Genomic DNA, 23,485 nt, shown 5'->3' with positions numbered 1-23,485 from the left:
GTTAGTTTCCCAGAATCTTTTTATCTTTCGACAGTTTGTGTTGCCTGATCACATAATGCTGTGATGCCAGAGCTGAGAATGTCTTCTGTTAGTTTTAAAGATTTTGTTGTTTTACAAAGCCAAAATGCAGGAGTATAGGTGTAGGTGGCAAGGTAAGGGCAGAGGGCAAGCTGAAAGGGTGGTCTCTGTGAGAGGGTAGCAGGGGCTGCACTGGGTCTGACACAGCCCCAGTCAGCTCCAAGTGGGAGGAAACACCTTTTAGTTCTCATGGAATTACAGTTAGAGTGACAAAACTTTACTAATGGATCTATGACTTGAAAGGAAGTCAAAACAAGGAGGTGGCTGTGGAAGGTATTCAGGCTGTGATACAATTTTGAGTGGTCCAAAAATGACAGTGCATATCATGTTGTCTGTACCTGTTCCTGCAACGTTTCATTTGGAAATAGAAAGAAAAAAAGCTTGTCCTTAGTTCTAATTATCTAATTTTCTTCATTTGTGATTTTTCACAATATAGATCTGATTAACTGAAGAGTGGCATTGAAAAAGTAATTCATTCAAATCACTGCTTTCTTGTTACCTCACTGGGTGATCTTTTGCAAAATTAATGTTTTACTTTAACATCTACATAAAGAAACTTAGAAAAGACTCAAGAAGTCCATTCATTCATTGTTAAAAAGGGAAAATCAAAGAATCACAAAGTATTGGTACTTACTCTGCTCCCAGTTACCCAATTCTACCTAAGACATTTCTAGCCCAATTTTGCAATCAACTGAAGAACTCCCAGTTCTGGTTCCAGGAATTATTATCTGCACTAATTAGTATTGTAAAGTTAAACACAACTTTTCAAAACCCAAATCTTTGTCTTGATTGTAACTTTTTTTTCAAAATTCACATTTACATTTTCATTTCTATGTCTGGATTTAATTGCCTAAATTAAACTTTGATATTCAGTTCAGCAGAAAAAAATTCTCACCCTTAAAACCAGAGCTATGTCAAATTCTGCAAGAACAAAGATGGCAAACAGGTTTAAGAGACCTGTTAAGAGACCAAATATTTATTTTTTCTATTCACACAGGTAGCTTTGACTAAGTTTAGTGGAGCTCCTCACAGAATTAAGAATCTCATGACTTGGATATTACAGGTCACAATGATGAAAGCTCATTTAAATTGTGGGTTAGGAATCTGAAAAATTTTCCAAACTGAATTTTAGGAAGGAGTATTTTCTAAGATGGATTTTAAACTGTGTTATAATGTTACTTCTTAGAGTTAAAAATGTGTTAAAAATTGAGAGGTGAAAATTACAAGTCCCTGTCACATTTTATTATGAAGCAATTTTAAATATTTTTAATTAAAATCAAATAGTATCTTGTACATCAGGAATAATTAGTCTGCAGTTATAACAGATACGTGTTATGTTTTCTGTAATGAAAATTTAGTTTGAAAGTGTGTGAAATATATAATGAGCTCTGCCCACTGAAGAGCAAGGCAGTCCCAGCTACAGCGTTTAATCACTTAGGCTTTCCAAGAGGACTTTTTGTTATTATATATTTACTTTTTTTTTTTTACTTTTTTTTTTCTTTTATAAGGATTTATATGTGTCAACAACTGTGTTAAAGATGGCATAGAATTATGTCTTTTTTATTGGACTGGAATGTTTGTGATGCTCCTTAGTTTATGGAGGTGTTATTTATGTGGTCTTTAAAATAATAGAATCACTAAGGTTGGAAAAGATCTTCAAGGTTATTGAGTCCAACCCTTGACCAAACACTGTCCTCTCCAGCAAACCACAGCACGAAGTGCTACCTCCAGTAGTTTCTTGAACGCTTCCAGGGATGGTGGCTCTACCACGTCCCTGGGTAGTCTGTTCCTATGCTTAACCGCCTTTTCAGTGGGGAAATTCTTCCTGATGTCCAACCTGAACCTTCCTGGCGCAGCTTGAGTCCATTTCCTATCACCCTGTAAGGTTGCCCGGGAGCAAAGCCTGACCCTCACCTTGCTTCAGCCTCCTGTCAGGGAGCTGTAGAGAGTGGATAAGGCCCCCCCTGAGCCTCCTTTTCTCCAGGCTGAACACCCCCAGCTCCCTCAGCTGCTCCTCACAGGACTTGTGCTCCAGACCCTTCCCCAGCTCCATTGCCCTTCTCTGGACATGCTCCAGCCCCTCAATGCCTTTCTTGTAGTGAGGTGCTTAAAACTGAGCACAGGATTTGAAGTGTGGCCTCACCAGTGCCCAGTACAGGGGAACAGTCACTGCCCTGGTCCTGCTGGCCACACTACTGCTGATACTGGCCAGGCTCACAGTAAGATATCTGTCAGATATCTTATTTAGCTCCAGAATAAGATATCCTTCAGAAAGAATTTCAGTCCTGTCTCTGCACATAGTTACACCCCTTGCCTTGGTTTGTTTCTCGTCCAAAGCAGCCGCTTTCTACTCCTCCATACCCTCAGGTTTCTTTCCTAGACAAAATGGTAAGTGGGATTTTCTGCATGCCCTGATCTTACCCAAGTGTGAAGGCAGGGTCTTTTCAGGACATGAAAGGTCCCATGTGCTTTGTGCTCACCCCTCTGGTTACAGCCTTGGGTATCTAAGCACTGCAGATAAGAGCTGAGACCTTGAATTTTATTTGATATTCTATGGAAAGCAGTTGTAAAGAGCAAAGGATGAGCTTATTGTGCTCCCGGTAGCAGTGCTGCCCAGGAGACGTGTGGTTGCACTCTCTATTAGCTGCAGTTTCCCAAGAGTTCTGCTGCTTGAGAGAAAAAAATTCAAGGCCTCAACACTTTTAGGAGGTGTGTACACAGGCACATGGCAGCTGTACAGTCAGAACACTTGACCAAGGGGAAATTTCTCCTATTTTTCCACTGGTCACAATTCTTTTCTGCTGCAACTCCATCTTTCAAATTTAACCTTGTATTATTTGACTTCAAAAAATGCAGTGACTAAATCCATGATTTTTTCTGTTTAACATTTCTAATTGTTCCTATTTAAACCTTTTGAAACATCGGAAGCAGACTGAAATGTCTGATGAAATTGATAGGTAGGATTATGGGCGGTTGTTCGTATTTAAGAGTGATGTTCTGTTACCTGTGTGATTGTTTTGCACTGATCCTTTGTGTGATCCTTGGAGAGCTGCAAATGGAAACACACACAGTGCCCAGCAGGATCACAAAGAGCAGGGAATGAATCTCAAAGGAGCTGAATGAAGGCCCTTCACAGAGTCATAGGAGGCAGCTTCTCATTTCACTAATATTTTCACAAATTCTTGACATAAAAACAAACAAATCCATAGAAGTAACTACTAGACAGTCCTACCAAAGTCCTACCAAAGTCATTCCAGTAGACAGTTTTTCCTTTGTTTTATTTCTTCTGACAGGAGGCTAAAAAAACCCAAACCCATTTTGTCATAAGAATGTAGTCAGTCCTGCTGCCACCATAGTGGTTAGACAGAGGAAGGGAGTGCAGCAGAGACCAGAGAAACTGATGGTTTGGGTTATAAAACTCTGGCATACTTAGCATGTATAGGCCAGATCAATGTGTTTTCTACATTTGAAAGCATAGAACAAGTTCTTTTCAAGTTACAGAAATATAAGCTTTAGGTTACTGAACTTTCCAAGATGAAAAATATGGTGGAGATAGAATACAAGTTTTGATTAATAATTGGTTGGAAAAAAACCCAACCAACCAAAAAAATCTCCATGTCATCACACTTACAGGCGAGATTTATCTGAATTTAGATTTATAGTGATTACCTTTGCATTAGGGAAAAACCCAGACTCCTTAACTAATGTAATGTTGCAGCTCAGCCGCCATAGTTCACTACTCTGACCGGCAGGATGTTTGGCATTGAATTTAGCCTATCAAGCTCAGAAATCAAGAGTTTTATCTGCTGGGTGACAAACGGTAATGGAAAGGAAGAATATCAGAGGCAGCCCTGGAAGAAAAGTAGCTGACACAGAGAGCTGAGGCAGCACTGACATGTTGGCAAACATATGCTTGCAGCGAGAGTGAATTTAGGAACTTAACTGCAAAATTCTTCATTCATTCCTCAAACATGTCATGGAAATATAAATCAGCTCAATAATGTGGGTTTTTTTTTTTCTTTTGCCATTTTCATCAGTCTGTAGAGAACAGATTTTAGAACACCATTCTTACATTTTCTGTTTTTGATTTCTATTATAGAAAATCAAACCGCAGTCTTGTTTCATCACTCCTGAAACGCTGTGTACATCCATTAATCCTGACATCATGGTCATGTCTCATTTTTGTGTTTAGAAGGAAGGTATTAATACACTCACATTCCTCCAAGGAGCATTTGTAGTTTAACTTCATTCTCCCTTGACAGTTACCTGTGCATTTTCCTCAAGTTTCTTTGAGTTTTATCTTCTCACTGAGATAGCCTAAAGTAAAGATAGGTAGACATAAAACATAGCCTGTTATTTAATAATTCCCCATTAAAAAATAACCCATAATAGTGGTATAGAGATTGATTTCTTCTGTCAGTCAGGAGATCATGGGTGATTGAAAAGGAGAGGATACATGGTAAAAAGAAAAAAAAGCTAGAACTCTGAGGTAATAAAAACTCATGCTTGTGCTATTTGGTACTCACCAATTTCTCTCCTACTTCTGCTCTGTGCTGTCAGTAGCTCCTTTGCTCAAAGGTTTCCTTTTTTCCCCAGCTGTGCATATGTGAAAAGTTCTCCATGCTGTAACATTTTCATCAATCTCAGCACTAATTCTGTAGCAGTAAAAAGTTCATAATATGAAAAGGGAAGAGTCTAGTAATAATGTATTTTTAAAAAAATCTTTAATATGGATAAGGCTCAAACTTCTCAGTTTGAGTCTAAAACTACTTTGACTTTTTCTAAGCAAGCTCCAGAATTATGTGACTGCATTTTTATTTTTGGCAGACATTCTAAGGGAACACGTACAGTTAGAATGACTCCCACACAGAACAAAACCAAAAATAAGTAGAAAGGCTTTGGGTTTGTATGGATTTGACTGTGTGGTGTGGCCAGGATCTTCAAGAAATGATGGAGTCAATGGAATCCTATCATGGCCTAGACATAATGGAAATGTCATTACTAACAGGAGTTGCCCAAGTGAAACTGAGTTCAGATGTCATTCACTATTTGTAGAAATGCATACACAGAGACACTGAGGAAAAAATGTTTCCCATGTAATTTAAAAAACATAGCATTCTGGAATTGATCCTTGTGGGTCCCTTCCAAATCAGAATATTTCTGTGAAATTGAACTCTTCTTCTAGATAATTAAAGACAAGATGCAATGTTTTGAGAACCCCTCCACAGTGCATGGGTGTGAAGAAAAGATGCAGAAAAATGAGAATTAGTTCACTAGCAAAATAGAAAGTGATTGCTGTTGAGGACAAAAACTTTGGTTAAAATTATTGCAACCTACCATGTTTCCACTTCTTCTATGAATGATATATCAATCTCATATATGACGCTAAGGACAAAGAAACAGAAACATGTTCCCCTTAAACTGCATCTTTGATTCACTTCCATTGGAATTCACATTTTCTCTGTGGTAACCAATCAAATGTTAGAATATACATTCTCGTCACTATCATCTTCTACACAAAGCCTTAGGGAAGCTTTTCTTTTGAAAAACATAATGGAGACACAGGCTGCTCTCTTTGGGGCATTTTCACTATAGAAACTATGGAATTTTTGTGCCCTTCCCAGGAAATTATCTGCAGTATTTTAGAAAACACATTTAATGGTAATACTTAACAAAATCGAATGTACACTTTCTAGTTCAGCAAAACCAGAACAAAATTAATTAGATTGTTGGAATATGACATAGCATGTCCCCCATCTCTTTTCTCTGTGAATTTCATGCTGAACTATTGTCTTGGGGTGACTTTATGATGTGTATCCCCTATATCTGCCCCATGCCCAGAAATTAATTTTGTGTCTTTCTGTGCCTTTAAACTGAGACTGAGAGGGGGGAGGAAAACTGAGCAAAACTTCTTCAAAGCAGTTTGCAGCTTGTTCAAGGTCACACAGAGACAGAGACTCTCTTTTCAGCTGCGGAGCAGAGTGAGAGTGGGGAAGGCACCCGGCTTGCTTTTGGCCAGTTTTTCAGCTCCTTTTTCTTTCTCTGGAGAGAGATGGAGAGTTGAACTTTTGTTTTTCCTGGGACTTTTTTTTTTTCTTTTTTTTCCCTCTGCTGGACTGTTTCAACATCAGAATACATTGGGAGGACTTTCCACCGAGGCCTTGGCCCTGGAGCTGGGCCCACCCCGTCCCAGCTCCGAGGAGGGGGAGAGAGAGACTATGGAAGGACTCTGAAATTTTCCCAGGTTTCTCTCAGCAGAGTAAGAGTTTTTATTATTTAGCACCATATCTTTTTCCTGTGTGTTTGTTAAATAAATAGTTTTTTATCTCTTTCACTTTTCTTCGAGGAAGATTTATTTTTTCTGAACCTGGTGGGGGAGGAGTGGTCGTAACCTGCCTTCTATCAGAGGATATATTTCTAAATTTTCCCAAACTGGTACAACTATTCAGGATATAAGGTAACAGAGTAGATGGTAAGTGGATCTGATTGCATTACGATGGGGGAAAACCCCACAAATTCTAATTATACCTGTCTTCAAACTTTCATGGCTCCTTTTTATGTTGGTTTTTGTTTGTTTACTTGTTTAATGTGTGTGTGTGTGTGTGTGTGTTTTGCTTTGTTTTTCTCTTTTTCATCTCCATCCTTGTAGACTTTTTATTTGGAGCTAAAGAGAAACCGTGTGACCTCTTAGCACAAGCCAGAGTTCCATCTTCTATGCTAGTACCTGCTGTTTGTGCTGCTAATCAAAACTAAAAGGAGGCTCTTTGTTGCCAGAGTTCAGGTTTCTGTCATGAGCCCTGTGACATCTCTTGTTTCTGCTTCAAAGCACCACACCATGGAGAGGGAGCTCTGTGGGCCAGGATCATATCAATTTGTCAGGGGTGGGTGGTGTCTTTGTGGCAGGCTGGTGGCAGGAAAAGTCTTGCCCTGTGATGTATCTCAGCCCCAGAAATTTCAGCCTCTGACCTACAGAACAGGGTTAGTCACTTTCCACCACAGGGCAATGCTGTAACTGCTCCAGGAGCAGCTGTTGAGCGGTAGAACAGAGCCTAAGGCTCTCATAAACCTGGGAACTCCTCCCTTATTACTGTACCTGAAATCCCCGACCCTATTTGTGCCTGCAGGGTATGAGCTGAAATCTCTCAAGCAGAGGTGGCTGCCCAGAAGCACAGATTGTTGGTGTAGTCAGCTGAGCCTTAAGTGTTTTAAATTTGGGCTGTTTGCTCATCTCCACCTTACAGACAAATATTTTTAATAATAAAGCTATATGAATAGAGGAATGAAGAATGACATTTGACATTAAAATGAACAACATAACATAAAGGCAGGTTTTCCCATCCCTCTAAGTAATTTGCATTAGTGAGAATTTATAGCATTACAGGTTTCTGTTGTATTACAACAAGCATTAGTATGAGAGCCTGAATGCTGAACATTTGTGAAATAACAACATCTTCAAGGGTGTACCATTATACTCTAAGTGCTAGTATTATTTTAAAAGAAACCATATTGCTTTTAACATTTTCATTATGCATAGAAGTCGTAATGAGACTCAGTGCTGTGTTTGCTAATATGTCTCATCTGTATTTTCACAGAGGAGAATTTTAAATATTTATAGCAACAAGTGTTTATGTTCAGGAATTTTGCTTTGACAAGGCAAACCCCTTAAATAAAGTTGAAAGACACTTTAATTCAAAGCCTAGGAGTAAAATGCCTTTATCATATAGCCCTAGATTTTTTTGTACCTTGCATGAATCTACAAAATTGTATCTGTTTTCACATTCCTGTGCTTGTTTCTCTGATCCCCATCTGAAAAATGCCTGACCCAACAGAGCACCTCACCAGCGTGGGAGTGAAATGATTGGTGTCTATTCATGGAAAATGCCTGAAAGCTCAAACTGTCCAAAACTGTGCTGACTATCAGATTTGTAATCCCACTGTGCTGAGACCTTAACTATTGCATCTGAAGAGGCGTTTGCAGCACAGGAGAAGGAAAAGGCCTCACGCCAATCTGCACAATCCTACATTATTTACTACCTCTCTGTATAGCACAGCTTCGGCTGGCAGGGAGAGCTAGAGCTGAGAAAGGGAGATGCGTGCTGCTGCTTTGAGAAGTGCAAATAAGATTAGAGTTGCCAGTGCCTGCTGAGAGGTAAATTTCTTTTCCAGAAGCTGAACACACCTTTTTTCGGAAACAGAATCTTTGTTCATGGGAACTGCTAGCCTGCTTCCATCTGCCACACTTAAACACTGGACCTGGTAAATAATCTCTGCACACTGACTGCAGCTATGACAAAATATGTAATGTCTTCTTGTTATACATGTCTAATCTTCCTTTGGCAGTGAACTTGTGGTTTGTCAGCCTGAGTTCCTTTTCATTGATATACTTGTTTTGCTCAGTGCAGATGAGGGCAAAGAGAAGAGGCATAAAGGGGAATTCAGGGAGTAAACAAACTGTACCAAACAGCTGGGGTGATCAGTTTGTGAATCCAGGTAAAAGATGTCATCTGCTACAGCTCACCTGATGCACAATTGCTGTTCCTGCACTGCTGGCAGGATTCATAAACCAGGTGTTGGACGTACCCATACAATCCAGGTGGGATGAATGTTTGAGTTGATAGAACTATTGAAACCAGCCAATTGCAGGAATTATCTATTTGGTGGTGTGATTTCAGATCTAAAATTTACTATGGCTACCCATGGCCGTACTCTAGTATGCTTTGCAAGTGGTTAATGTTGAAAGCTATTCAGTCTTCAGCTAGATCAGAAAATTCTTGGCCAGAGGATATACTATAATAATTCATGGATAAATGCAAGGTTTTCTGGTCTGGTTTTTAATACAGTGTGTATCTTTCTTTCTTTTCACTGAAGAACAGCATGTTTTCAAGCAATCTAAGAGATTACCACTCTCCTAAGAAACATCACACTGAAACTGTTAAGTTGAATCTGAAATGTGTAATAAATAGACTTGGTTTGATGACATTTAAAGGAAGATAGAGATAGTATGTCTTTTTTCAGCCTTTTTGGGAAAAGAGGGTTTGTAATGGTCTCCCAAGATGCTTGTTTGAAGAAAGTTTCTATTTAAAAGTCAGGCATGCCAAGCATTTTACATAATTGAGACTTACAAATACCTCAATTATCAATCAACACAATGAGAATCTATATTCTGCAGCTTGTCAAATAGCTGGCCTTTACCACAGAAACAGTTACTGAAGGAATGGAGAGCAAATAACTAATGGTTGTTATAAATATTCTCTACAGGTAACACTTTTTTTCCTTGGGGAGCCCTCGGGAAAACTAATAAACAATGAAACTTTGCAGCTACTTCCATCCTAGTGGTGTCAAATACTGAGATCAGAGCTTGCCACATCTCCTGCTGAAGTTTGGCTATGAATCCGTGGAAAACCCTCTTTGCCTGTGTCTAGCCATATGCCTAGAGTTGTTGCTGTGCAGCCCTAGCTGCAGGCACTCGTGATGTCTCATAGCTGGATATCCTCCCTCACATGGTCAGATGCAGATACCTCTCTCCTTGTGCTCCAGCTCACAGTGCAGTCTTTGGCTTTCCTGGCAGGTCACCATCACCAGTTAGCACTGCCAGACAAGCTGCCTCCTCTCTGGCAAGGGTTCTGAGACCCTGGAGCCTCCTCACAGTGCCACATTCAAGGTAGCCCAAAAAAGCCACCAGGCCATTAGGCTGTGAGCAACCAGAGCAACCCAGTGGTAGTGTGGAGTCTACTTCCACCCTCCTGCTGGGACAGCTGTCCTGGGGAGAATGTGTCCCTTCAGCCACTCCTCCTGCAGCCTACCTTTGGCTGGAGCTGTGGCTTCCCTTGTACTTCAGCTTGGAGTGAATCCTCTGCTGAGGCTTTTAAAGATGCAGAGCAGAGTATTCCAGAGAAAGCTCACTTTGAACCTAAGGGCATGAAAATGTTGCCATTAGCGCCTGTCTGTGTTCCAAATATTTATAAAACAGTAGATTTAAGATGTGCTAGCAGCTTCTGAGAAGTATTGGAACTGCTCACACTGAGCAAAACCACTTCCTACGGTACATGTTGTGCTGTGTCTCGAACTTCCCACACTCAGTGAGTGTTCCTGGCTAGGTCATCAATGTCACTGACCCTAAGCAGATGATTTTTTATTCTTCTTAGAGTGACTGAGACATTCCCAAAAGACACATTTTTTTCTCTTCTGAGAATTTCTATGTATTCATATGTGAAATACTTGTCTAACAGGCAACAGCTCTGCAAGCTTCTGCACAGCCATCGGGTCGTGTTTAAGGCCACTGAAAGGAACGGGTTAATCTTTACACCGCCGTGAGTCACACAATGTCCCCTCATCCTCCGGGAAGTCAAACTCGCATGACAAGGCTAAGGAGCTGCAGAATAAGCATCATTCCCTTTGGGCACCCAAAAAAAGGAACCTCACCCTAACGGAAAAACCTGTTCGTGAGCCGAGACCCACTCCCCGCCACCCCACATCAACCCCCGGCTGCCTTCCTCGGGTCCCGTAAAATACCCCAAAAGCCCATGGCAGAAGGAAGCGGGTCCCTCACCGCCTCCCTCGCCCGGGATGTCGCTCCAGGTGCGGGGGGGACGCGCTGGCCCCGCGCGCATCTCCCGCCAGGTGGAGCAAGAAACCAAGATTAGACTTTCCCGATTCCCGGGTGTTTGGTGCTTTTTTGGTTGTTCGGTTTTGGTTTTATTTCGTTGGTGGTGTTACCCGCCCCTCCCCCTCCACTTCGCCCTTAATTTTGCCTTTTTTCTCCCCAAACCGGAGTTTCAAGGCAATGATGACGCAAAGGGGGAGGCCGGTATTTACTTCTCCTTTAGACGCCCCCGAGAGCGGGTGATGCTCTCTGCAGTTTGCAGCGTGTCAGCGATAAAGGGTGGTGGGAGGGGGAGAAGGTAGGGAGCACAATGAGCTGCATCAATCCTCCTTCTGCGTGCCTACCGATTATAGCAGGAAAATAAAATTTAAAAATTTAAAAAGGCAGATCGCTCTTTTTGCATTAGTGAAGAAAAGTTGGAAAGCCTATTCCTGTACACAGCAGCATAAAATTCACATTAACATCTCATTAAGCCTAAATGCACTTAGGGATTGATCCAAAGGCCATCAAACTCAATGGGAGACTTTCCATTGCCTTCAAAAGGGATTTGGATCATGCTGTTAGAGATTGGCAAAAGCTCATATTAACAAAACAAAAAATTTCTGACATTACCTAAAAGGCTATAAAAGCGTTTCCATTCCTTTTTCTGGGAAATCCCTTTTACAGCTGATCAAATGTAATCACAGCAGCCACCTTTATGGGGAAATATTCCAGTTAGTCTAACATCAATGTGGCTGAGAGACGAATGAAAATGACACCACTATTTCACAAAAATTGAAATGGAACTTTCTTTTTTGACCATAATAAATTATCCATAATAGCAGAGGTAAACCTGAAGTGTTCAGAAGTTAATTTAAATAAATTCTACGTAAATACTATTTTAAAAGAGGGAGAGAAAAAAGCAACTGAAATCTAGTTCAGGAAAACCATATGCTTGTTATGAAAATGTTTTACACAGGTCTGGTGGCCTAATGTGAACTAAAAAAACTAAAATTACTAAAATTAATGAAAAGTACTAAAGTAGACTTTATATGATCAGAACCAAACCAATTTGTTGTGCACAGTGCATTTAGAGAACTCAGTACATGATATCATCAATAATGACTCTGTTTTCATGTGTGGAGATGAAAAGTAGTACACGAAAAAAGAATTTAGCTGCTTTGGGCAGCTTCAAATTCCTTGATCTTCATTTACTCTTTTAAAATGCTGCTTCTAGCAGAGACAGTCTGGAGCAGAGGCTCCAGCTCTGATTAGGTTTCTTGTTCAGATGGCCTTAGCTGGGACTGTGTTACTTGGCTGATGACAGAGAAAGGCTGAAAATTTCCTGTGCATGTTTCAAAAAAGAAAAATAAAAGAAGTGAAATCACAAATATCTAAAAATTTTTGTCCCAAATATTAAAAAATTGAAACTGACATGTAAAACTGGACGGGTAGAATGCTTTTGAAGATTTGAAAGACTTTCCAAGTTCTACTTCTGCTGTGATGTTTTAAATCTCCTTTTTCTCTTCGGTATCTCCTTTGCTTGTTTCTTTGTGTTGAACATCACCTTCCTGCTGCTTGGGCCAAACAGTGTAGTGAGAACTTCATCTTCAAGTATCTCCATGTCTCTGGCAAACAACCTTCTTGTTCCTCATGCCCCTTAGAAGCCAAAGTAAATACTTCAATGAACAATCTCCCAATTTTTGAGTGCTAGGAAAGTCTGGATGTAAGACAGGGAAGTGATGTTCTTATAGGAGTTGCAACTTTTAAAATATTACCAACAAATAAATTTCACAAAAGGAGGAAGGAAGCTGTAGGTATTGCCCAAAATTTTAAAAATGTGTCTAATTTCTACAAGCAACAGTTATGGCAGATCCTGATGTTAACATTAAAGTTAGGCGGCAATTGAGAAAGGAATTCCCATAAAGAGTCATGTAGCTGCACTAATTCAATTTTTACTTTTATTCTTCTGTCTCACTCTAACATCAATTTCCATTTTCCTCTTTTTGGTCTTCAAAATAAATATAGTTTCACTGTCTTTTCCCTCTCCAACTTTGATGGCTTACGTTTATACAAAATGAAAGGGTCTTGTAACAAGAAACTATATATTGAAATACATATTAAAATACTATTCAATGCATATTAAAAAACAATGCACTGGTTTGAGCATCAGTTCATGCCAACAGAGATCAGAAATCTGGCCCTTGGTGAGTACTTTGGAATAACTGCCAGGAACTACTAATCTTGTACAATGTCCCCATACGTTCTGATAGAAAAGTGATGCCAAGGAAAAAGCTCGAACTGGCACCCGTGCCTGGGATCATATTTTCACCTGTCTTTCTCTTCTGATTGCACATCACCTCAGCTTTCTTAGAGGTAATCTCATTTCACTCCTTCAGTCAAAGGGGGCATGCTACTGATTGCAGAAATAGCAAAGTGTTTTGTGAATGTTTCTTCTTTATCTTCCTTCATCCCTCCCCTCCTGTGTCATTAAACACAATGAAACCTATCAGAAGCAGTATTTCTTTACTTATGGATAAACTATTGATTTTGGTATTATAACCCCAGAGATGTGTCAACCCTGGAAAACAAAACAAGAAGCATCTGAAGTCTCAGGGGCCTCTTTGAACCACAGCTTCCATGCAGTTTTCTTGCTGCTGCTACTGAAGCACTGTGACATCCCACCTGCTATGCCAGCACCAAATCCCTGCCAAGGCCACTGCCTGCATCCCCAGCCCTGCCAGGCCCTGGCTGGAGCGAAGCAGAGCTGGAAGCTGCAACATCCACAGGGGATAAGCAGACATGCTGCCACTTTTATTTGTCATCATCCAAGGACGCCCAAAGTTTAAGTGGGGATTTCTGTGGAGAACACTTCAGGATTTAGGTGTTGAGTGCCTGTGTGGAAGCTGAAATCCTTTTGTGAATCTGGGCATTGGTTAGAAGCCAGCTAAACTTTATACTGTGTTTTGAAACCAGTTATTACATGGCTTTGTTTTTCATTAATCTGTGAGGAGCTTACCTTTACTTTTAAAACTCCAGGGTGAATTGTTTATACGTACCAAGCTTTTCTCTAGAGTTTTAGTTCCTCTGACAGAGAGCTACATTAAGAAGAAAAAATGAATGAAAATGCAACAGCATCTAAATTCATCCTCTTAACAGAACATTTCTGTTGCTGGTAGTTAAATCAGAAAACTGGTCATTTAACTACATGCCCAGTATTTTAAACAACAAATTGGGTGATTTGCAAGGACAGCCCAGAGCAAAAAACCCACATTTTAAATGCTGCTGTTGCTCTTTTCTGGGGCCATCCAAGCACATGCTGGACTTTCACAACGTTAGTAATATTAAATGAGAAATTAATTACTTAGCTAGGATGACAATGGCATGGTCTCCATGGTTATGGCCATTTTCTCTCAAAACACAATGAGCATGGAAATGCAGCTCTGATAATGCTGGTTGTTGTCTTTATTTAATGTGAAGCACTATTAGTGAGTCACCCAAGCCTCTTGTAATTTTGTTCAGTTTCTGGTTGTGCTGGCAAACATACAGGATTTTCAAATAACATAGAGTATCTAAATTTCACACCTTGAGACATAAATCTATGCCTTAAATAGTTAAGTGGTAAGTATTGCTTACTTCTATTAATGTTTTACACTTCTACCTTGCCTTTGGATGCCAGATAATGGATACTTAACCAGATCTCTGGGAGAGATAAATACTGTTATTAACCAGAGCAGTGTAGAAAGGAGAGGTGATCTTTCTAAGTCCATTCATTGAGACAATTTAGCTTGAGAGGCCTGAAAACACAGCTATAAACACACTAAAGCAGCCTGGCCAACCTCCAGAGATTTTTTTTTTTTAAATCTATTTAAAAAATGATGATTGTGACTTAAAAATATATTTGTTTCTACTTGACTCATAGTTTCTGAGCATGAAGAATACTCATTCTTACTTTACTTGAAGAGCTAGAAATTTCCACTCTGAGTTTCAGCTGGTAATTTGACAAACCAAGTCTAAAACTTGTAGATAGATTAGGAAGTATTATGAAATATTGGAGATAGCCATTGGACTCCTAGAGGCTTTGAGCCATTTTTCCTGTAAAAGAAACAGTGAATTAAATTTTGTGGTGATCAATGTATTAAACCTAATGAGCGACCTCCAGATTTAATGCATGTGAAATTTTTAGTCTCAGCTGAAGAAGATAGAAGGATGTAGGGTGAGTGGGTGCAAAGTGCTGTGGGCTGTCAGTAAGAAACTCTTAGTGTCATGCTGAAAACCCCATTGCTTTAGCAGTGGGGCAAATAACTGAATCACATATGATTCAACAGCACTTTAAACCACTCAAATAATAATTAATAGGGTTTTTTTTCAATTTTCATTAAAATATATTAATATCATTTAATATATGAAAATTTAATATTAATTTATAATTAGACATGAAACATAAAATCCTATTAATTCATCAATATATATTTTATTAATTTGAAAAATAATGCAAATTGTTTACAGGAGCTTACGTGCAGGCCCAAGTGCAGCTTTCCTCAGAGAGACTGGTTATCTATGAATATAGATGTTCAAAGGTAGTTTATTGGTATTTATTGGTTAAACATAGCAAATGGTTTTCCTGTGTTTTCAAGTGTGCCTGTTATTGTGAATGAGTGCGTTGAACATATCACTTTATTGTGTGGTTTTTGTAGAGGAGGACTGAAAGCCCCCACACTCCTTTATATTGTCAGACTTTAATGTTTTTCAAAAATAGGAAGTGTTTTCAAATACAGAGATTAATAGGAAGGCATGGAGGTAGCTAATGTTTCAAACTAGTTTGTTATCATAGAATCACTTGGGTTGGAAGCTGCATTAAAGACCATCTAGTTCCAACCCCACTGTCATGGCCAGGGACACCTTCCACTGGACCAGGTTGCTCAAAGCCCCATCCAACCTGGACTTGAACATTTCCAGGGATGGGGCAGCCACAGCTTCTTTGTTCCTGTGCCTCACCACCCTCATAATGGAGAATTCCTTCCTAATATCTAATCTAAACGTTCTCTCCTTCAGTTTAAAACCATTACCCCTTGTCTTATATGATGAGATTATTCGTTATTATATAATATAATTATATAATAATATAATATTATTATATGATTATTATATAATATATATATTATATAATATGATTATATAATAATATATTATTATATTATAATAACTTGGCTAAGTTCACTTAATTCCATGAGCATCCTTCAATTAATGAGGACCTGCTCTTGACAGAGGCAAAGGACCTTGGGGAGCAAAGTGATTAATGACCCTTTTCTGCACGGGGCTTTCGAGAGGTCCAGTTCACTGCTCTCAGTGCCACAGACAAAGGCACCAGGAGAACACTGGAGGAGGGATAGGTGGGTATGAATCCCCCAAATGAGTGGCTGCATATCCCACCCCTCCCACTCTCAACCATAGGAATGAGCATTACCTTTCTCCAGTTTTTCTTCCTCTTTTTCTGTATTGGGGTGAGGAGCCTTTGGTCCTACCTTCATATCTGCCCTGCAAGGGTGCAGTGCAAGCTGCTGGAAAGCCTCGAGGCAGGTCTGAGGTACTCAGCGCCTTCATGGTCTGCTTGCCCCAGTGAACTGAAGGTACAGCTTCTCTGAGGTGAACACTAGTCTTTCTCCAACAGCCTTTGTCAATAGTGAAGTGAGACATCCTTGAAGAGAGGATATGTAATTTTAAAACCTCAGCCAGCTGCACAGTTTGTCTGTGTTCACGCTCAGGAGGGCATTAGATGAGCTGACTTGAAGTACAAAGGCCAAAAGCAGGTTTGGAGAGGTGGGAAAAGGGCTTTCTGTATCTACAGTTTCTTCATCTGGAAACTAAATATGGTAAAGTTGACATCTCTAATAAAAATAATGCAACAATTAGTTCAGATAATCAGATCCAGGTAGTTGCCAAGGAAATATCCTGGTACAAATATAGCTGGGCAGTTCATTGCCAGCATAACTATGCATGTTTGTACTTTTAGCTTCTATCATTCCCTGTGCCAAAGTGTGTCCTTGATCTGACACACAGCTGATTTCCTATAAATGCAAGGATTCCAATTAGCAAGAAGTGCCACTGTTGCCATGCTGCCGCCATTTAACACCATTGTGGGAGGAGAGCATGTTAGTCACAATTGTTCTGTGGACAGGAAAGGTGAAGCCTAGCACAGATTGTTAATGGAAAAAGAGCTAGGCACACTTTTTCTATTGACTTCCCCTTGGATTTGCTCGTTTTATTGTTTGTTTTTGCATAGTAGGAAAGGTCACCAGCACTGCTGTTAAGAATAAATTATCTTCACTATTTATTCAAATATTCTAGAATATGTGTTGATTTAATATGAGGACATATGCGAGACAAAGTGAGAACCTTTTTCGTTAGAAAAAATCCTGATACTGTTTATGACAAGTACCTGCACTAAACTATTCTCACAGCAAAGGAGGATGTTTTCTTAATCCATATTTTAATGGAGGCTTGAACTGAGTGGTTCTGCTCTAAGGAAGTGATTAAGATGTTGATGTGTCTTGGCTAGAATATTGAGGAATATTAATCCACAAATTAATGGCCTTAATTGGATTGAATGCTTGCAAATAGATGAGTGAAGCAACAGAACAAAGCAAAACCAAGATCCCTTAGAAATGCCATAAAATAATGTAAAAGGAGTTTCTATAAACTTTATGTCTTCTTCTGCTGATAGCAAGATTTCATATCCTTCCTAGCTCTTCTTCTGTTGCTTCAGTTTGAAAAATCTGAACTTTGAAGGTCTTACAGCAAGGAACACAAACAGTTCCAGCTGATCTTCATTGCAGTGTTCTTAAGGAGCATCACTCATCATTAACAGAAACTAAGTGATCTACAATTATGTCAATACTGCAAATTAAAGTGCACTTTGCATTTCTGGATTTTATTAATTTATGTGGTTCTGGTTTTTTAGTAAATTATCAGTAGGAAAAATTCCACAAAAATAATCCCATGAAAGTTAACCAGGGCTGCAAAGGGGAAGGTAGTATTTTCCTAACTGATAGCATAGCACAGAACATGACACATGCTTAAATATAAATTGCTGTTCTTCTTGAAAGAAATATTCTGTAAATTATCTAGCAATGTTATTACAGTGATGGCTTAGAAAATATTTCAAGACTTTGGCTGGGGGGGATGTGTGGGAAGACAGGAAGACTTAGAGTAAGAATTCACATGTGCATTATTATAGTACTTGAAGAAAATTGTTAAAAGGAGACAAATATAGGATTAAATCTATGAGAGATGATTGTTACTTTCCCCTAAGGTCATAAATGTTTTGTACAGATCTCTCTAACCTGAAGGGAAAGTTGCCTCTGCATAGAGTCAACAATTTGGTCTCTGGACCAAATTCAGCCTGACATAATTGGGTTCAGTTCCATTAGCTTGTCAAGAGTTTTATTCACTCTGACACACTTGGATTTGGATTTGAAGTTTTGGCAGTCACCTAGAAATTATAAAAACTGCTCTTTCATCATTTCCTGTGATCATGCTTGCATAAATGAAAACACAATGTGTGAAGAGGTCCTCAAAATTGAATTTCACTAGCAAGACATTTCTGTGATTGGTTACAAGCTTATTCATCTTTATAATGACTTATTCATGTGGAAATTAATTTTCAAGACCAAAAGATTCTAGATTTGAGAGCCATATAAATTGCAGGAAATATGAATTTTTAAATGCACTTTTCTAACATGTTACATGTTGACATCACACTGACTACAAATTCTTCACAGAAATATTGGAAGTTGCCAGTCAACATGCTGGCTTTGAAAGCATTTATCTAATTTTTTTCCACCATATCTGGTGTTGAACGTGCTATTCCATCCATTTTTGTAGATGTATTTTGTTTTTCCAACAGAACTGAACAAAAATATGAGACTTAAATATTTTATGATGCAGGATTCTAATGATGAGATGTGAAGCCAATGACAGATTTTCCCTTTTTTAGTAGAGAAAACTTCACATACTCACCTGCAGAACATGAAGTAGGGTTTGGTTCAGAAGATGAAGCACATTTTTGTTTAAATTTGGAAACTCTAATAAAAAATGTGTGGTAAGTGATAGAAGAGTAACAATGATTACCAGATGGCGACTGCTTCTCTTTGAAGACTTTTCTCTTACTATTATTTGTAGCCACTGTTTGCAAAAGTAGCAATTCAAGTTTTCCCTTACGTGTAAATAATAGTAATAATGGTAATATCTATTAATAATAACAATGAATAATGATTTCAGGTGGCCCAGTGGTTCTAAGAAACTATCCCAGGAATACAAGAGCTATGCAAAAAAACCACTCTGAAGTGGGTTCTCCACTTAGAACTGTAGGTAAATGGTCAGGCAGGGTGAAGCACAGTGCCATTTTCCCAGAAACACACCATGAAGGAAATCAGACATTTTGCTTTTCATTACCATTTAGTTAACTACTCAGCAAGCTGTACTAATGATAAAAATGTGACAGGCAGGAAATAAGAAAATAAGTATGCCACAGAAGCATCTTTCATTGCACTGAAAGAAATGTCACATTTAAAATGTTTTGCAAAATATGCAACATTTGTGACATACATGAACTGCAGATACTCATTTCCCCCTTTTTGTGTGTTTCAAATATAGAACTCTCAATGTAGAATTAATAAAGGAGGAAAAAAAATCAGCATAATCTTGCCGACTGTTGCAGTGGGGATCCTGCAACACGCATATATCAAACCAGGAGTCCCGTGGAAAGGAAATATATATGGACAGACAGATTCTTGATAGCTGTTTCAGAGATGTTTATTTCTCCAGCCGCATGGCCGGAGCTCTGCCGAGGAACTGTTCCAGTCACGGGACCAAGGGTCCTTCTGCCCGCACAGGGGAACACAAACCAACCAATGGGAACGAGGCTGAGCAGGGGCAGGGAAACCCCGTGTCTGTGCCCTCAGGGCCCCTCTCCCAGGGCTACACGGCAGGGGAGGGACCCCAACACCTCACCCGTTTTATTTTAATAAAAGGAGAATGAAAACAACTGGATAAACATAACAAGAACAGTTTCAAAACAAAACAAGCCACCCTCCTGAGTCTTTAAATGTCCAATCAGATTCTCTGGAACATCTTAGGGCTGACAGAAGGGAGACAGAACTCTGAGCATGCTTTGTGGGGAAACTGAGGCAGGAGAGGGTTTAACTTCTTCCCTCCCCCTTTTCATCCCCCACTCGGCATTGGAAAGGGATTTTTGGGGACACAATTGGCAAAAGCATGGTTTTGTGAGGGAAACCATGGGTGAAAAAACGGATTGGGAATACACTGGGGGTAATAGGACATAGGGTAAAAGGGAAAGGTGGGATTAGGAAAGGGAAACTGTAGGGGGGGCTTACAATGGAGATACTGTCTAACATGACTACGATTTTTTGCATATATACTGCCTTTTACAGGAACACCATCAGGCCCAGTGACCTGCGATGCTTGTAACCCTTTTCTCCCTAGTACAATATTAAATTCCACCACCTCTCCATCTCCCAAGCTTGGGATGCATTTTTCAGGGTTATTCTTTTTAATAGCAGTTCTATGCACGAATATGTCTTGCTGGTTGTCACACCTTGTTATAAAACCATAATTTTGCTTAACATTATACCATTTTACTATCCCTAAGGTCTTAGTTGCTATGATCTTTTCCTTTTTCCGAGTGGCTGCTGTTTTCTGTCTCGCTGCGTCTTTTTTGTCTCTTTCGGTCGCTCCCGTGTTGGAATTGTCGGAGCTGCTGGTGCCTGCGGGCTCTTCCCGGGGTCGCGTTCGGGGCTGCGCGGGCCGGGCCGGGCCGTGCCGCTCAGTTCTCCGTGCGTCGCCTCCTCTGGTCGCAGCTTCGCTGCCGATGCCGGGCGCTGCACCCACGTCTCGGCCGGGCCCCCGAGCGACGACCCCCCCGCGCCCCGCTCCAGCGCGCGTCTCGGCTGGGCGCGGCTCCGTTCCACCGCCATCGCCGCCAGCCGCCGCCCGCGCGCCGCCCCTCTCGGTCGGGCGTTCCCGGGGCTCGCTCCACCACGCGCTGCACGGGGCCATTCGGGCACCGCCGGGTCCCGCCGCGCCTCGCTCCGCCGCCAACACTGCGGCTCGCGTGGCTCCGCCCGCGCGCGTGAACTGCCTCGCTGCTGCTCGCAGAGCGCTTGGTGCACGTGGCCTGGGCCGCACGGTCCCTGCGCCAGGCTTCCCTTCGCCAGGACACAGCTGACGTTGCTCAACAGTCTCGGTAACTAAATAATATTCACGAAAATATTCTTCCATCGGCATATATTTTGACTCCAGTATTAACTGTGTCCAAACGGTTTTCCAAAAGCCCTTGGTAAGAATTAAATCCCAAGAAACATAGAAAAAGTTCTTAAACAACCATGCCAGGAAGTGTTTCAGTTCTTTTTGAGCTTGAATCAAGCTAAAATTTACAAATCGTTGTTCAAGAATCATTTTAAGTTTAAGATAAATGTCCATATGCGGCTCTGAGAGCCAAGAGTCTTCCCAGCGTTCCTCCATAGTTTAGATATGGAATAGCAAAGCAAAACCAAGAAGAGGAATCCAAAGTTTCCAGGGTTTACTCACACAAATCAGTCGCTTAGGGATCGGGGATCGTTCTGCTCTCAAATCTCCACCATTTGTTGCAGTGGGGATCCTGCAACATGCATATATCAAACCAGGAGTCCCGTGGAAAGGAAATATATATGGACAGACAGATTCTTGCTAGCTGTTTCAGAGATGTTTATTTCTCCAGCCGCATGGCCGGGGCTCTGCCCAGGAACTGTTCCAGTCACAGGACCAAGGGTCCTTCTGCCCGCACAGGGAACACAAACCAACCAATGGGAACGAGGCTGAGCAGGGGCAGGGAAACCCCGTGTCTGTGCCCTCAGGGCCCCTCTCCCAGGGCTACACGGCAGGGGAGGGACCCCAACACCGACAATCAAAGGGACAATAAACTGATTAACTAATTGCATTAGGTTTTCAGATGCCTGCACACTCTTTGAAGCTCATGTCACATTGAGATGTGCAGTGCAGAAAGTCCATCCCCTTTTCACTGCTGCTTTTGGCAACCTTCAGCTAAAATGGGCTAAACATGGGAACATCACATCCTTTTAATCATAGCTCTATTTAAAAATACAAAAAATTATTAAGACTGACAGTTATCTTCATGTTTCTGTATCTTAATATGTAGCCTGGTCTTAATCCTTCCAGCCTTCACAGGGGATAGGAAATGCTCAACACACCTAAGACTCCATTAGCTTCATCAAAGGCTTTAATATCATGCTAAATACTCATCATCAGGGCCTCAAATTTGAAAATGTTGACTTTTTCCCCCAGTCCAGACTGTAAATTTGTGGGGAATCAGTGAACTATTTGGAATGATGCTGCCCAAACACAGTTGCCAAATCTTCGTTTCAAATTGTCATCAAACACGGAGTAGTTGGGAAATTTTTGTACTTTACACAAGAAGTATTTTCTCAGGGGTACAGAGATAGTGCATGATTATATTTATGCCAGGATTTGTATCCTGTGGATGTAGCTCATAAAAAGTAACACTGACGAGATCACCAAACTAAATAGGCCGAGATCAAGGTAAAACAACCTCTGCAGCAGTGACTTAAAAAAGGGGACAAGTGCACCCTCAGCAAGTCTGCGGATGACACAAAGCTGGGAGAAGTGGTTGGTGCAGCAGGTGGGGGTGCTGCCTTTCAGAGGGATCTTGGCAGGCTGGAATGGGCACACAGGACCCTTCCGAAGACCAACAAAGGGAAGTGCCAAGCCCTGCACCTGGGGAGGAATAACACCAGGCAGCAGTACAGGTGGAGGGCTGACTGCCTGGGAAGAAACTCTGCAGAAAATGTCCCAGATGATACCTAGCTGGACACAAGGCAGCAATGTGATCTCACAGCAAAGCCCAGCAGCAGCTTGGGCTGCACTGGGCAGAGCAGCACCTGCAGGTCAAGGGAAATAAACCTTCCTTCCTCTCTACTCAACCAGTATGAGAGGGTCATGGATATACTGCAGTGAGCCAGCAAGGTGCCACAGAGGTGATTAAGGGACTGGAGCACCTTTCACATGAGGGGAGATTGAGAGATCTGAGACTGCTCGGCTTGGAGAAGGGGAGGCTTTGGGGTCTTACCAATGCAGAGGTTGATGAAAGGAGTAAATGTAAGAGTCAGACTGTTGTCAGTGCATCTCAGTGAGAGCACGAGGGGCAGTGGCTACAAAATAAAACATAGGAAGTTCTTTGTGAACATAAAAACCTTTTTCATAAGAGGATACTCAAGCACTGGATGCCCTGAGATGATGTGCCCACCATTGGAGATATTCAAAACCCAACCAGACACTTAGCAAATGTCTCCCAGTGATTCTGCTATGAGTAAGACCTAACTTTAAGTAGTGGTGTTAATTGCCTGGGACACTTATGAGTGTTTTCTGCAATAGTTTTGACTGAAATCAAAGGCAGCAATATATTTGTATAGTTAGACTCACACAAAAGTAGGTATGTGTGTGAATGTCCAAAAGGATGTATGATGCAGGGGTGGGCCATAGCAGTTTTTAAAAAACATGAGTATATTCAGATAGGTAAAAGCAAATTTAGATGGATGAAAGGGAGCAAGGGTGCAATTATTGATAGCTATGCATGGGCACAAAAATGCAGGAGAGGCTTTAATCTCCCTTGACAGTTTTGGATTATGAGAAATACTGTGTGAGAAGGCAATTTACTTCTGAAGGAGAAGTATAGAAATAGGAGTTTCTTTCTGGATCTCTTTCACAGGATTAACATTTAGATATATATCC

At 40.7% G+C, this 23,485-nt stretch overlaps 1 long non-coding RNA gene across 1 annotated transcript; it reads left to right on the top strand.

The window, feature by feature from the left end:
- Nucleotides 1-6,434: 6,434 nt before the first annotated feature.
- Nucleotides 6,435-13,169, top strand: LOC125318224. The gene is made up of 2 exons (XR_007200315.1): nucleotides 6,435-8,334; nucleotides 10,308-13,169. It is a non-coding gene; the product is annotated as an uncharacterized LOC125318224 (long non-coding RNA).
- The last annotated feature ends 10,316 nt before the right edge of the window (nucleotides 13,170-23,485 follow it).

This window comes from Corvus hawaiiensis, chromosome 2, assembly GCF_020740725.1.
Source record: "Corvus hawaiiensis isolate bCorHaw1 chromosome 2, bCorHaw1.pri.cur, whole genome shotgun sequence".
Classification (NCBI taxonomy): Eukaryota; Metazoa; Chordata; class Aves; order Passeriformes; family Corvidae; genus Corvus; species Corvus hawaiiensis.
This window is presented reverse-complemented; position numbering and strand designations above follow the sequence as displayed.